At 45.3% G+C, this 13,545-nt stretch overlaps 1 protein-coding gene across 1 annotated transcript in view; it reads right to left on the bottom strand.

Annotated features, from left to right (window-relative positions):
- Positions 1–13,545, bottom strand: part of LOC119419392 (calcium/calmodulin-dependent 3',5'-cyclic nucleotide phosphodiesterase 1A-like) — a 52,720-nt gene that overhangs the window by 2,362 nt on the left and 36,813 nt on the right. The gene's annotated exons all lie outside the window — the stretch shown is intronic.

Here is a 13,545-nt window from a genome sequence, read left to right as displayed (position 1 = left end):
AAAAAAACGAAGTCCAGATGACATGATTCAACCTTTTTTGTTGTTATATACCTGGATGACTGAGAAAACAAACTTTGTGGTTTGGTTCTACGTTAATTAATTAATTTGCTGGTTTATTTGCACATCCTGCTTTTAAGGTATCCTTTTTTCTTTGGATAAACTTTGACAGTAACCACCCTACACATCTGCTTGGCAAACCCTCAGCTGCTTTGAGGTCCTTCAACGCAAACAAGCTGATTTTTTTTTTCCCGGTTGAAATGAATATTACTATAAATTGGTATTATGATTTAAATTATGCATCTTTTCCCAAAATTTTTTGTGTATATGCGTGTGTATATGCGTGTGTATATGCACATTACTAATATATCTCAACAGCAGGATGGATTTAATTTAACTCTGAAATTCAGTTATAGGTGTGTTTCTTGATTAAACCCAACACAAGTTGGTCGCTACAAAACAAATGACCTTAGCAAACACAAAAATGGTTGTAATTCAGGTTATTTACAGATATGCAGTTGTGTTATTGTTGTTATTATAATTTAGCAGAGTTCCAAATGAATCACTTTTGAAAAATAGGCATATTTACAATATTTTCTTGGGGGTCGAGATGGGTAGAGGCAGGACAGCCGACCCGGGACCCAAAAGCCCCATATTCGATCCCCAGCCATTCCCACATGTCGTGGTGTCTCTGAGCAAGACAGACCAATACCTAATTGCTCCCTGGGTGCTTTCATAGCTGCCCACTGCACCACCTGGGATACATCCGATGGGTCAAATGCAGAGAACTCATTTGACCATTGGATGGGAACATACAGTATAATGATGACAATCTCAGACTTCACTTAACTTAAAAGGTTTACATACTCTGGCAGAATTAGTGCTTTTTTTTGGCTGTTTTTCAGAGAATATGAATGACAACAAAATATTTTCTTTCACTCATGCTTAGTGGTTGGGTGAAGCCATTTATTCTCAAACAATACATAGTTCCCACACACGTGACCGGTATTGCGCAATACCGAGTTTTCCGCCATAAGTTTATGGGCATGTGAAGAAGACGGCTTACAGACAAACCAAAGCTCAGTATATTGATACTCTTGACCAAGAGCAAGATATAGGCATAAAATAGCTGCGGTCGGAGTTGACCCCTATGAGGTGGAGAAAGAAATTATGTCAGACGAAACAGACAAGTTGTCACCGAGAAGTTACTCTGATATCGTTAATTATTTAGTGAACACGAGGAGTGCCTACAACGGAAGAGCTTCGCAGCTTTAAATCCATGGATGCTTATAATCAATAACGGATTTGTGAAGGATGTCCAAACTCTTCATGTTAATAAAACTCTGGTGGCTGGCCGAGTAAGTATTTACAATAATATACACGTAGATGTCCCTCATAGCATGTGACATGCTACATCAGGTAAGCTAATCTGTGCTACATTAAAGATCACTGATATTTGCACAAGCTACATCAGGTACACTACTGTAGCTTGTGCTACATTAAGAATCGCTGATATTTACTGTAGCAAAGATTAACTTAGCTGATGTAGCTTGTGCTACAGAAAATATCAGCGTCTTTACTATAGCACAAGTTACATCAGGTAAGCTGGAGTAGCTTACTGTAGAGCTACTTCAGCTTACCTGACATACTTGTACTATAGTAAATATCTACTTGATGTAGCTTGTGCCACGTATTTCTCACATTACTACATTATTTATTTTGCCTATGACGGCCTTTCATACTTAAATTAGTGTTAACAAAATTAATCATATGTAATTATTGCTCATAGTATTTAACGTACTACAGTGAATGTCACTGATATTATTTATTTTCCACTATGACTGCCTTTGTTAATAAAGTTAGTGGTGAAAAGTTACAATTTGGTAACTCATTTTAATTCATTGGTTAAATGTTGTTTTAAAACCCTGAAACAAGAACAGCATTTTAATTGTTTTTCTCCTTTGTGTTGTATTTCTGTGTAAGGTGCTCCCAGAAGATGGATGAAACTCCACTTCGGCCAGAAGTCGTGCAGTCATGCAAATATCATTTCTATAAATTGATGTGTCTTTCAAGTACATTTGGCGTGGTTGTGAAACATGCATTCCTAAATGTATGTGTGCTTACCTTTAGTTTGAATAAAACAGTTGCACCAAGTTTCACCTTCTTTAATTCAATAATGAAGATATGTTGTTTAATCTCCAATACTGAGAAATAGTTTCATTGTAATGTCACCTCTACTAGACATTATTCTTCTGCACATATATAAAACCTGGGTGTAGTGATTGTTCTTTGGCAATTTACCAGTTTAGTGTTTTATTGACATGCACAAAACATAAAAGCATGCATGTTGCTGTATGGTTCCTCCTCCAGGAGGAGACTGACAAAGTTCTAAGTAAAAGCCTATAATTAGAAATTCAAAACAGTTGAAACTGAATACAATATGAGAATTGTGGGTGATTTTATGTCTTTTAATGAAAATGACTTCATACAGCTTATCATAGTGGGCTACAGAATAAATACCAGATCAAAAACACTCTTCAACAAGGAATGATGGAAGCCAGTGTAGTTCTATTTCGTATAAGCTATGCCCTTTAAAAGCTGTCGCTATTGGGTTTATTCGCGCGCAGCGCACTGAACACTGAAAACTTCGAGTCCACGCCCACCTGCTGTTTGGGCCTCACTCGGTCCGTTATAAATTGCATCTGGACTGGAAATCGCCTCCCGTTTTTCTTCATCCAACGCTAAGAACACTACTTCTATGAAAGAATAATAGAAAGAAAAATAATAAGAAAGATGACTTCAATTAAGAAATCGAAGACCATCCGTCTGTGCCTCGCGTGCCATACGGGCTACATCTTATCGATGGACCTGCATATCGTGTGTGAAAGCTGTCTGGGAGCTGACCACGCTCGACAAGCTTTGGATCTGCTCTTCTCCTGTCCAGCCTGGAAATTTTTTTCGGCTGAGGAGAAGCAGCGCTGATGTGAGCTCTTTTCCTCTGAGGAGGACGAGTTTCAACCAAGGGAGGACTGTTTGCTTGAGAAATTTTTGAACCTCCTGGACACGGAGTTCGCAAACACGTCCCCCTCTGAAGCTGAAACAGCTAGCAGCCATGCTCCATCCTGCCTTACAGGAGGTTTGGAGCCGGTGTTGCCTTCGATGGTCCCCCCCCCCCCCCCATAGGACAAATGTCCCAGATGCAACAGAATGGCCTGTGGCCAAATCAAATGCAGGACACGCGGAGTACAAAAAAAAAAAAAAAAGACAATTTGAGGGGTGTATGTTTGCTGAGATGATCAGGGTTTTTAAAGTGAAAAAAAAAACTTTCTCAAAAAGCAGAGTTTTTCATTCAGATGGGCTGAATTCATCTGTTCCGTTTTCTGTAAGCACATCCTCTACAATTAATGAAAAGGTTAGCCTGAGGCAACCCTTCAAAAAGTAAACAAAAAGAAAAGAAGTTTTGGTGTAATGACACAAACAGGAGATGGAGCGGCTGCGCTCGGACACCCCTCCATCCACCCACCAGCCCCACCTCCTTGCCTGTCAGAGGAGGCCTCTGTCAGAAAACACAGAGTGATAAGATGTTTAACAAAAAGTTAATGCCCAAACAACACAGGGACCTTTCTGTCCCCACACACTCAGATAGAAAGCATGAACCTGTAGTTAAAGCGAGAGCTTTACGCAGGGGTTATCCGTCTCTTTTTCCTGACCTGCCGACAGAAGTGAGCGCTGAAGGTGAACCTCCACTGAAGCAGCACTTGTTTTGTTCACCTGCTAACGTCGGTTCTTCTCCCCAACCGGGCACGGCTGGGGAACATTGTAAGAACCATTACATAGGAGCCGATAAACAGCCCTTTTCATGCCAGTCTCCCATGGGTCAGTGTGGGCGAAGCCCCCCTACAGGATACGACGGCAGTAGAGGCTCAATTACTGTTCTCCCTTACGAGACAAAACATCCACACACTCCCACTTCCAGAGTGCAGCGTGGCGTGGGAGGAAACATGCAGCTTGAACAAATGGTTGCATCGTTTAATTCACAAGGTTTACACTGCATTTTGCGAGAACACCACCAAAATTCAGCAGAGTATTAGAAACTCAGCTAACATCTCCAGAACAAGGTGTAATCCTCCAATCAGAGCTGATGGAGCTTCTGGAAAAAGACGTGATTTCCAGAGTTCCCTTGGGAGAGGAGGAAGCCAGTTTTTACTCTCGGTACTTCCTGGTTCTGAAGAAGTCGGGAGGCCTCAGACCAATTCTGGATCTGTCTGCCTTCAACAAATTCACCATGGAACTGTCAAGAATCAGCTTTTAGGATTTGTAAACTCAGCCAAACAACAAGAAGGTTTAAAATATTTATTAATTTGCAGCTGCTGGTGGGAGTCAGGATCCAGAGGCAGGAACAAAACTGCAAAGATATGAGAGTTAGTGGCGTGTGGGTCTTTAGGGGATTGTTTGCAATAATAAACAGTCACTAACCTTCTCAGGCAGATATGGTGATTTATACCTGTCAAAGCTTGTGTGGATTATGTCACTGTAGCTGGTGGAGACACAGCTGCAGAGGTATGCTGCAATAGCAATGAGGAGGGGGGGGGGGGCGTTATCCAAAGATGGGGTCCTTTAGGAGAGGCAGAGTTCTTTAAACAGGTCCAAAGGGTGATCCAAAATCCAGAGTCCAGGGTCCAGAAGCAAAGGTCATCACCAGGATCAGAGGAGCAGAACGAGGGCAGACAAGAGGCAGGCAAAGAGGCAAATCCAGAAAGCAGGCGTGGGGTCAAGACAGGAGTTTCAGACAAGATAAATGAAGTGCTGGACATCTACAAACAAAAGGATTAGATAATCTGGCAAGGAGCATTGAAACAAGAGTTCTTAAATAGGGCAGACAACAGGTGCAGCACATGAGGCTGATTGAGCTGTAGGTGAAGTGGGTGTGGCTGAGAGGCAGCGCTTGAATGGAACATGACTGAGCAGAAATGAGACATGAAGGAGGCAGAAACATAACATAGCCCCACCTTTAAGGTCTGGCTCCAGACGGACCTCCAGGTTGGTCCGGGTGGGGTCTGTGAAATTCCTGGATCAGGGTCTTGTCAAGAATGTTACGGGCTGGAACCCATGATCGTTCTTCAGGCCCATAACCTTTCCAGTCTACCAAGTAGTGCAGGCCCTGACCCCATTGTCTGAAGTGGAGGAGTCTCCTGACGGTGAAAGCTGGGGTCCCATCGATGAGTCGGGCGGGAGGAGGGGGCCTGGAGGAGGGCCCAAAATGTGAAGACACCAACGGCTTGATACGCAACACATGAAATGTGGGGTGGATTCTTAGAGAACGGGGAAGTAATAGGCGGACGGCCACCAGGTTCACCACCTTAGGGTGCATCCACACCAGCCCTGTTTAGTCCGCTTTAATCAAACTCAAGCTCGTTTTCCTAGAAAGTCTGGTTCGTTTGGGAAGGTGTGAACTCGCCATCAAACTCTGTCATGGAACAAAATGGCGAACTCTGGCCCGGGCTAAAACCTAGGTCTCGGTCCGGTAGAAGAGAACTCCAGCACGGTTCAAGTACAGTGTGAATGTAAACAGACCGGGCCCCACTCCACAAGCAAGAAGTGGAGTACAGCGCAGGGAAAACAAACACGCATTTCTTTTATATGGAGCCGTCTGCTGCCTTGTATGAAAAACTATATTCTCCATGGTCTTCTGCCTCATCTTCTGCTCATGCTGAGTCCATTTTTGAAAAATGACAAAATATAACTCCTAAAACTTGATGCCACTCCGTTTCTGTTTTTATTTACAGAAGAAGAAGAAGTGTCTTCAGAGGTTTTTGTGTTGTTTCTTTCAGTAGTTCTAGGTGCAGTGCCCCCACAGGCAAGCGGAGGAATAGGTTGGTTCAACAGGTTGGCTCGACTGCACAGTGCAGTGTGAATGCAAATGCACCAGCTCAAATGTAAACAAAATGTCATGAATATTGGTCCCCAACCAAACCGAGTCTACCGGACTTTCAGGTGTGAAAACAACCTTAGAGATGGGAAAAGGACCCACAAAACGAGGTGCCAACTTACAGTTGTCCACATGGAGGGGAAGATCCTTAGTGGATAACCAGACCTTCTGACCCACTTGGTAAGGTGGGTTAGGGGTGCGTCGACAATTGGCACTTTTAGCAGAGACAGTGGACATCTTAATGAGGGACCTTCTAGCTCTCCTCCAGGCTCGTTGGCACCTGCGAGCAGCTCTGTGAGCAGAAGGGACTACAGCAATCTTGTCCTGGCTGGTGAACACTGGCAGTTGGAACCCATAGACCATGTAGAAAGGTGATAGGCTAGTGGTGGAGGAGGGTAGGGAGTTGATCGCATGTTCAACCCAGGGTAGATTGAGTGACCACTTGGTCGGATCTTCCTCACATAATATTCTCAGCTTGGTCTCAGTCTCCTGGTTTGCCCTCTCGCTCTGACCGTCAGTCTGTGGGTGAAAACCAGAAGAGAGACTGACTGAAATGCCCAAGAGGTTACAGAACTCTCTCCAAAAGCAGAATACAAACTGGGGCCTCGGTCCGAAACAATGTTCGTTGGCAGACCATGAAGGCGATAAACCTCACGGATCAGGACTTCCCCCAACTCTTTAGTGGATGGAAGCTTCTTGAGTGGAACTAAATTAACCATTTTTAAAAAACAGTCAACGATTGTGAGTATTACAGTTTTACCGGAAGATGAGGGTAGTCCAGTGATGAAATCCATGGAGATGTGGGACCAGGGGTGTGAAGGTATGGGAAGCAGTCGTAAGAGGCCTGCAGGTGGTCGACGATATGTCTTGGCCTGAGCACACTGATGACACGATGAGACAAACTCCTTGATATCCTTAACCCAGTCTCTCTACCAGAACTGAGCCCTCACCACTGCCAAGGTCTTACTGATACCTGGGTGACAAAAAAGTTGAGATTGATTGCAGAGTTCCAATACCTTTTTGACATGGGCTTCAGGGACGAACACAGGGCCCTTAGGACAGTCATCGGGTGGTGGTTGGGTCTGATGGGCCAGCCTGATCTCCTCCTCCAGTTGTGTGATTGACAGCCGGACCATCTCGGGCAGAATGAAGTCCACCTCCTCGCTGGTCTGACTCTTGTTTGCTCTGTCCTGAACCCTGGACAGGGCATCAGGTTTTGTGTTCTTGGCTCCAGGTCTGTAAGAAAGTAAAAAATCAAAACGGCAGAAAAACAGGGCCCACCTTGCTTGTCTGGGGTTTAATCTTTTGGCAGTCTTTAAGTACTCTAGGTTCTTGTGGTCAGTCCAGACTTTAAAGGGTTCGTTGGTCCCCTCCAGCCAGTGCCTCCACTCCTCCAGCGCCAGTTTGACGGCCAACAGTTCACGTTCCCCAACATCATAATTACATTCTGCTGCTGATAGGCTCCTGGAGAAAAATGTACATGGGTGAATCTTTCCATCGTCAAGACGCTGGCTGAGAACAGCACCTACCCCTGTGTTGGAGGCATCCACCTCCATGATGAACTGCTGATTAGTGTCAGGAGAACAAAGGATAGGAGTGGAGGCAAACATGCTTTTCAGTTTGCAGAATGCGGTCTCGGCCTGTTTGTTCCACAAGAACTTGTTCTTAACTGAGGTGAGAGCATGCAAGGGAGCAGAGATCTGACTGTAGTTTCTAATAAATTTGTGATAAAAGTTTGCAAAACCTAGAAACCTCTGCAACTGTTTTCTGTCCTTTGGGGTAGGCCAGTCAAGCACTGCAGAGACTTTGGCATGGTCCATGGAAACCTGATTGGGTGAAATGTTAAATCCTATGAATGAAGTGGTGGTTTGGTGAAAATCACACTTCTCAGTCTTAACGTAAAGGTTGTTCTGTAGAAGTCTTAATAATACTGCCCTTACATGTTTCTTGTGGGTGTGCAAGTCCTTTGAAAATATGAGGATGTCGTCCAGATAAACAAAAACAAATTGGTTTACCATATCCCTTAGGACATCATTAACAAATGCTTGAAAAACGGCAGGAGCGTTGGACAGACCAAAAGGCATTACTAAGTACTCATAATGTCCTGTACGTATATTAAATGCCGTCTTCCATTCATCTCCCTCTCTGATGCGGACCAAATGATAGGCATTACGTAAATCCAACTTCGTGAAGATTTTGGACCCCTGAATAAGGTCAAAAACAGAGGTCATGAGTGGCAAAGGGTATTTGTTCTTAATTGTGACTTTATTTAATCCTCTGTAGTCAATGTAGGTTCTAAGTGAACCATCCTTCTTTCCCACAAAAAAGAAACCAGCCCCAGCGGGGTATGTTGAGGGCCTTATGATCCCAGCCTGCAGGGACTCACTAATATATTTCTGCATGGCCTGATTCTCTGGGCCTGATAATGAATATAAACCTCCCTTGGGAGGTGTGGAACCAGGAATTAGATCAATGGGGCAGTCATAGGGTCTATGAGGTGGTAAAGAAGCAGCCTTGAGTTTATTAAACACTTCTTTGAGGTCATGATACTCATTGGGGACTTTGGAGAGGTCTGGATAAGTCTCCACAATTTTATCTGGACTTGAGGTGGGAGAAACGGCTTCAAATAAGCATGAAGATAAACATTCTTCAGACCACCCCAAAATTTCTCTGCCCCTCCAATCAATGTGGGGATTGTGCTTGACCAACCAAGTGGCTCCTAAAATGACTGGGAGTTGGGGGAAACTTATGACCAGAAACTTTATTTGCTCATGGTGGTTTCCCCCGAGCAATAGAGTAATGGGTTCGGTCTCTTGGTTGGACTGATGTAACACATGTCCATCTAAAGCTACAACCCTGTGTCCCTTGTCTGAGTGAACCATCTTTATGCCTAATGACTTAGCAAAGTCTCTGTCGAACTCAGTGTCTGCTCCAGAGTCTATAAACACAGATAAGGAGTGCTTACCTCCTTGTACTTGAATCTTGGCTGGAAGGGTGAGGGATGAGGAGATCTTGGAATCCGTTATATGACTCAGCAGAACTCTCCTCTCTTCTGCTGAGTCTGGTCTTTTCGCGGACACTTTGATGCAATGTGACCTGCGTTCCCATAGTAGAAGCATATATTTAGTCTCTTCTCCTTCTCCTCCTGGGTGAGACGACTCCTGCCCAGCTGCATGGGTTCATCTGTCTGTTGAGGTGTGAACACAGTGGTGGGTGATATTTTAGATGTGATGTGGTCAGACTCACCCCAGGAGTGAAAATGTCTTTCAAATCTGCTTCCTCTGTCCCTTCTTCTGTCCATGAGGTGCAAGTCAATGCACGTTGCCAGGTTCTCCAGTGTTTTAAGAGACTCAGGATAATCTCTAGAGGCGAGCTCGCCCTTAATCTCCTCATTTAGGCCTTGGAAAAATGCATCGGTCAGAGCCTCCTCATTCCAACTGCTGTCGGCAGCAACAGTGTGAAAGTCAATTATATACTCTGTCACCCTCCTCCTCCCCTGCTTGAATGAAAACAATCTCCTGGCAGCTTCTCTTTCAGGCAAAATGGGATTAAACACCCTACAAAGTTCTTTAGAAAAGTCTTTGAATGAGTAACAAAAGGGCAGCACGGTGGCGCAACTGGTAGAGCTGATGCCTCTCAGCGAGCAGGTCCCTGGTTCAAACCCCGGTCCAGGGGCCTTCTGGGTGGAGTTTGCATGTTCTCTCCGTGCATGCGTGGGTTTTCTCCGGGTACTCCGGTTTCTTCCCACAGACCAAAAACATGCATGTTAGGCTGATTGGTAACTCTAAATTGTCCCTAGGTGTGAGTGAGAGAGTGAATGGTTGTTTGTCTCGTTTGTCTCTATGTGGCCCTGTGATGGACTTGCGACCCGCCCCTCGCACAGATTGCTGGACATGGGCACCAGCGACTCCGTGACCCAAAATGGAATAAACGGGTAAAGATAATGGATGGATGGATGGATGGATGGATGAGTAACAAAAGAGAGTGTCACGTTGCCACTCATCTGTGCCCCATGCTTTAGCTTTGCCTGATACCAAGGAAATTATATACGCTACCTTAGCCCGCTCAGAAGGAAAAGACGAAGGCTGAAGCTTGAAGTGAATCTCACACTGGGTCAGGAACAGGCAGCACTAATTAGGCTCTCCTTTAAACACCTTAGGCGGAGTTAGGCGAGGTTTGTGGATAGGTGACACATGACACTGGGGTGACATGGGGCTGCAAAAACCTGCAGAGGGGTCTGTGAGGTAGAAGGGTTAAACAAGTTGCGGATCATGCTCATCATCTCCTGCATATTGTCTTCTAATTTTACTATAGCTCCCTCCACATTAGAACACCATTCTTGTGTCGGCTTCAAATCCATATTTGGCCAGATTATACTGTCAAGAATCAGCTTTTAGGATTCGTAAACTCAGCCGAACAACAAGAAGGTTTAAAAGATTTATTAATTTGCAGCTGCTGGTGGGAGTCAGGATCCAGAGGCAGGAACAAAACCGCAAAGATATGAGAGTTAGTGGCTTGTGGGTCTTTAGGGGATTGTTTGCAATAATAAACAGTCAATAACCTTCTCAGGCAGGTATGGTGATTTATACCTGTCAAAGCTTGTGTGGATTATGTCACCGTAGCTGGTGGAGACACAGCTGCAGAGGTACGCTGCAATAGCAATGAGTGTGTGTGTGTGTGTGTGTGTGTGTGTGTGTGTGTGGGGGGGGGGGGGTTATCCAAAGATGGGGTCCTTTAGGAGAGGCAGAGTTCTTTAAACAGGTCTAAAGGGTGATCCAAAATCTAGAGTCCAGGGGCCAGAAGCAAAGGTCATCACCAGGATCAGAGGAGCAGAATGACGGCAGACAAGAGGCAGGCAAAGAGGCAAATCCAGAAAGCAGGTGTGGGGTCAAGACAGGAGTTTCAGACAAGATAAATGAAGCGCTGGACATCTACAACCAAAAGGATTAGATAATCTGGCAAGGAGCAGTGAAACAAGAGTTCTTAAATAGGGCTGACAACAGGTGCAGCACATGAGGCTGATTGAGCTGTAGGTGAAGTGGGTGTGGCTGAGAGGCAGAGCTTGAGTGGAACATGACTGAGCAGAAATGAGACGTGAAGGAGGCAGAAACATAACAGGAACAACCTTTTCACATGCTGACAGTGAAATGTGTTCTTGATTACGTGACACGAGGGGATTGGTTTGTGTCCATAGATCTGAAGGATGCATACTTGAACATTCTGATAATAAACAAACACAGGAAATTCCTCTGTTTTTCCTTCCAGGGGGCCTGGTTCCAATTCAACCGCCTGCCATTCGGGTACGTGCTCGCCCCACACACGTTCTCAAAATGCTTGAAGGCAGCCCTCCAGCCGCTTCGAACAAGAGGGATAAAAATCCTGTTTTATCTGGACGACCTCCTGCTGTTATCTTGGTCCAGAAAAGAGACAGAGACACAAACAGTTGTTTTAGTGGATAATCTGTCTCATATGGGATTCATGATAAATTGGGAGAAGAACTATATAATTCCGTCTCAGTGAATAACATTCCTGGGAGTGAATCTAAACTCAGTGAACATGACAGCTGCCTTGTCAGAACAGAGGAGGGAATCCCTGATGTCATTGCTTCAGCTCGTCCGGCCCCTCAGAACAGTAACAGCGCTGACAGTCATGAGACTGCTAGGAATTATGTCTGCGGCTCACGTGATGCTGCTGGGGTTATTGTTTATGCGCCGCCTGCAAAGATGGTTCTATCGACTGAAATTCGACCCTGTACGTCACAAACAGCGCCTGATCACCATTTCTCCATCTGTGGGGGCAGATCTGAACCACTGGGGGAATTCCCTGAACCTGTCAGAGGGAGTTCCCCTGGACTAAGTGACATCATTCACGTCTGTGTTCAATGACACATCCCTCTCTGGCTGGGGAGGGACCTGCCTGTCAGAAATGATAGGAGGTGCGTGGCCGGACGACACAGTTTGTCACATAAATGTCTTTGAACTTCTCACAGTAATCAAAGTAGTCAGACATTTTGTTCCATTGGTTCAGGGTCATCACGTGATGATTCATACAGACAACAGAACTGTAGCGGCATACATAAATTGCCAGGAGGGGCGTGCATTCAGCTCAGCTGCTGAATGCAGCCAGAAAACTGCTCTGTTGGGCGCGTACACACTTACGTTCTATCAGATCAGTGTACATCCTAGGCGTTCTAAACAGAGGAGCAGATATTTTGTTGAGAGGAGACCTTCTGGACAGGGATTGGTCTCTTCATCCAGATCTAATCTCGCAAATCTGGAGCAGGTTCGTGAGAACGAAAGTGGACCTGATGGCCACCCGGGAGAACTCTCAATGCGCCCTGTTCTTCTCCCTCATTCCACAGGATGCTCCGCTACTGGGGGTGAACGCATTTGTACACAAATCATTGCTAAAGATGCTGATTTATGCCTTCCCTCCAGTTCTCCTGATAACAACACTGTTCGAGAGGGTGAGAGAGGAGAATATGAAAATGATTCTGATCGTCCCAGAGCACATGAACGCCTCGTGGTTCCCGGTTATGCAACAGCTGACGGGTCAACCTTAGAAGTTGCCGTGTAGAGAGGATGCACTCCTGCAGGTGGGAGGAGCAATCAGGAGCCTCCCTATAATAGGTCAGCCTCTGTGGGTCTGGCCGCTGAACAAGAACGCTTAGAAAATTCTGGTTTTCCAAAAACGTAATGCGTAATCCAGGGGGCATGCGCAAAATCCACTAAAGCTGTTTACGCTCCTAAATAGGCTGCTTTTCAGCGATGGAGCCTAGAAAATGAGGTGGACCCAACTTCATGTCCCCATGGCTGCATTTTATCGTACTTGCTGCTACTGTTGGACAGAAATTTAGCTTTCAGCACAATTAAAACTTATGCTGCAGCAATCTCTTCCTGTCATGATGGTTTCAACGAGAGAACAGTTTTCAATCACCCTTTAACAAAACGGTTTCTGAAAGGTGCGTGCCAGCTCAGGCCAGTGACGTGCACCCTGGCACCACAGTGGGATTTAGTCTTTGTTCTCAGTGCACTAACTAAAAATCAGTTTGAGTCCCATGACCAGATACCTTTGAAGTATCTGTCACTCAAAACAACCTTGTTATTAGCTCTGATGTCTGATATGAATAAACATTCCTTCAGCTAAGATCAGGCACAGAGGCTGCACGCCTGTAATCCAGTACGCACCAGGTACATGGCTCAATGGTTCGTAATTACGTTTGAATAAAGAATGGGGTTTAAGGCGGATATTAGTGTGTTTTTTATGGTTCTCGGACAAACCCAGTGAGGCATGGACCATATCCTGCTCCGTCCTTTAAACCCAACAGCGACAGCTTTAAAGGGCGTAGCTTCCACAAAATAGAACATTGGTTACGTATTGTAACCCCAGATTCTATGAGTGTAAGTGTAGCCCTTTAAAAACTGGGCCTCACTGGCTCACAAATGGCTGAAGAAAAAGAGTAAGCCTTTGGGAGTCGATTTCCGGTCCAGATGCAATTTATAACGGACCGGGTGGGGCCCATACAGCAGGTGGACGTGGACTAGAAGTTTTCAGTGTTCGGCGCGCTACGGGCGGGTAAACCCAATAGCGGCAGCGTTTAAAGGGCTACGCTTACACTC

This window comes from Nematolebias whitei, chromosome 13 (assembly GCF_014905685.2).
Source record: "Nematolebias whitei isolate Nwh7 chromosome 13, NemWhi1, whole genome shotgun sequence".
In the NCBI taxonomy this organism is placed as follows: domain Eukaryota; kingdom Metazoa; phylum Chordata; class Actinopteri; order Cyprinodontiformes; family Rivulidae; genus Nematolebias; species Nematolebias whitei.
The sequence above is the reverse complement of the archived record's forward strand: the minus strand, read 5'-3'. Positions and strand labels throughout refer to the sequence as shown.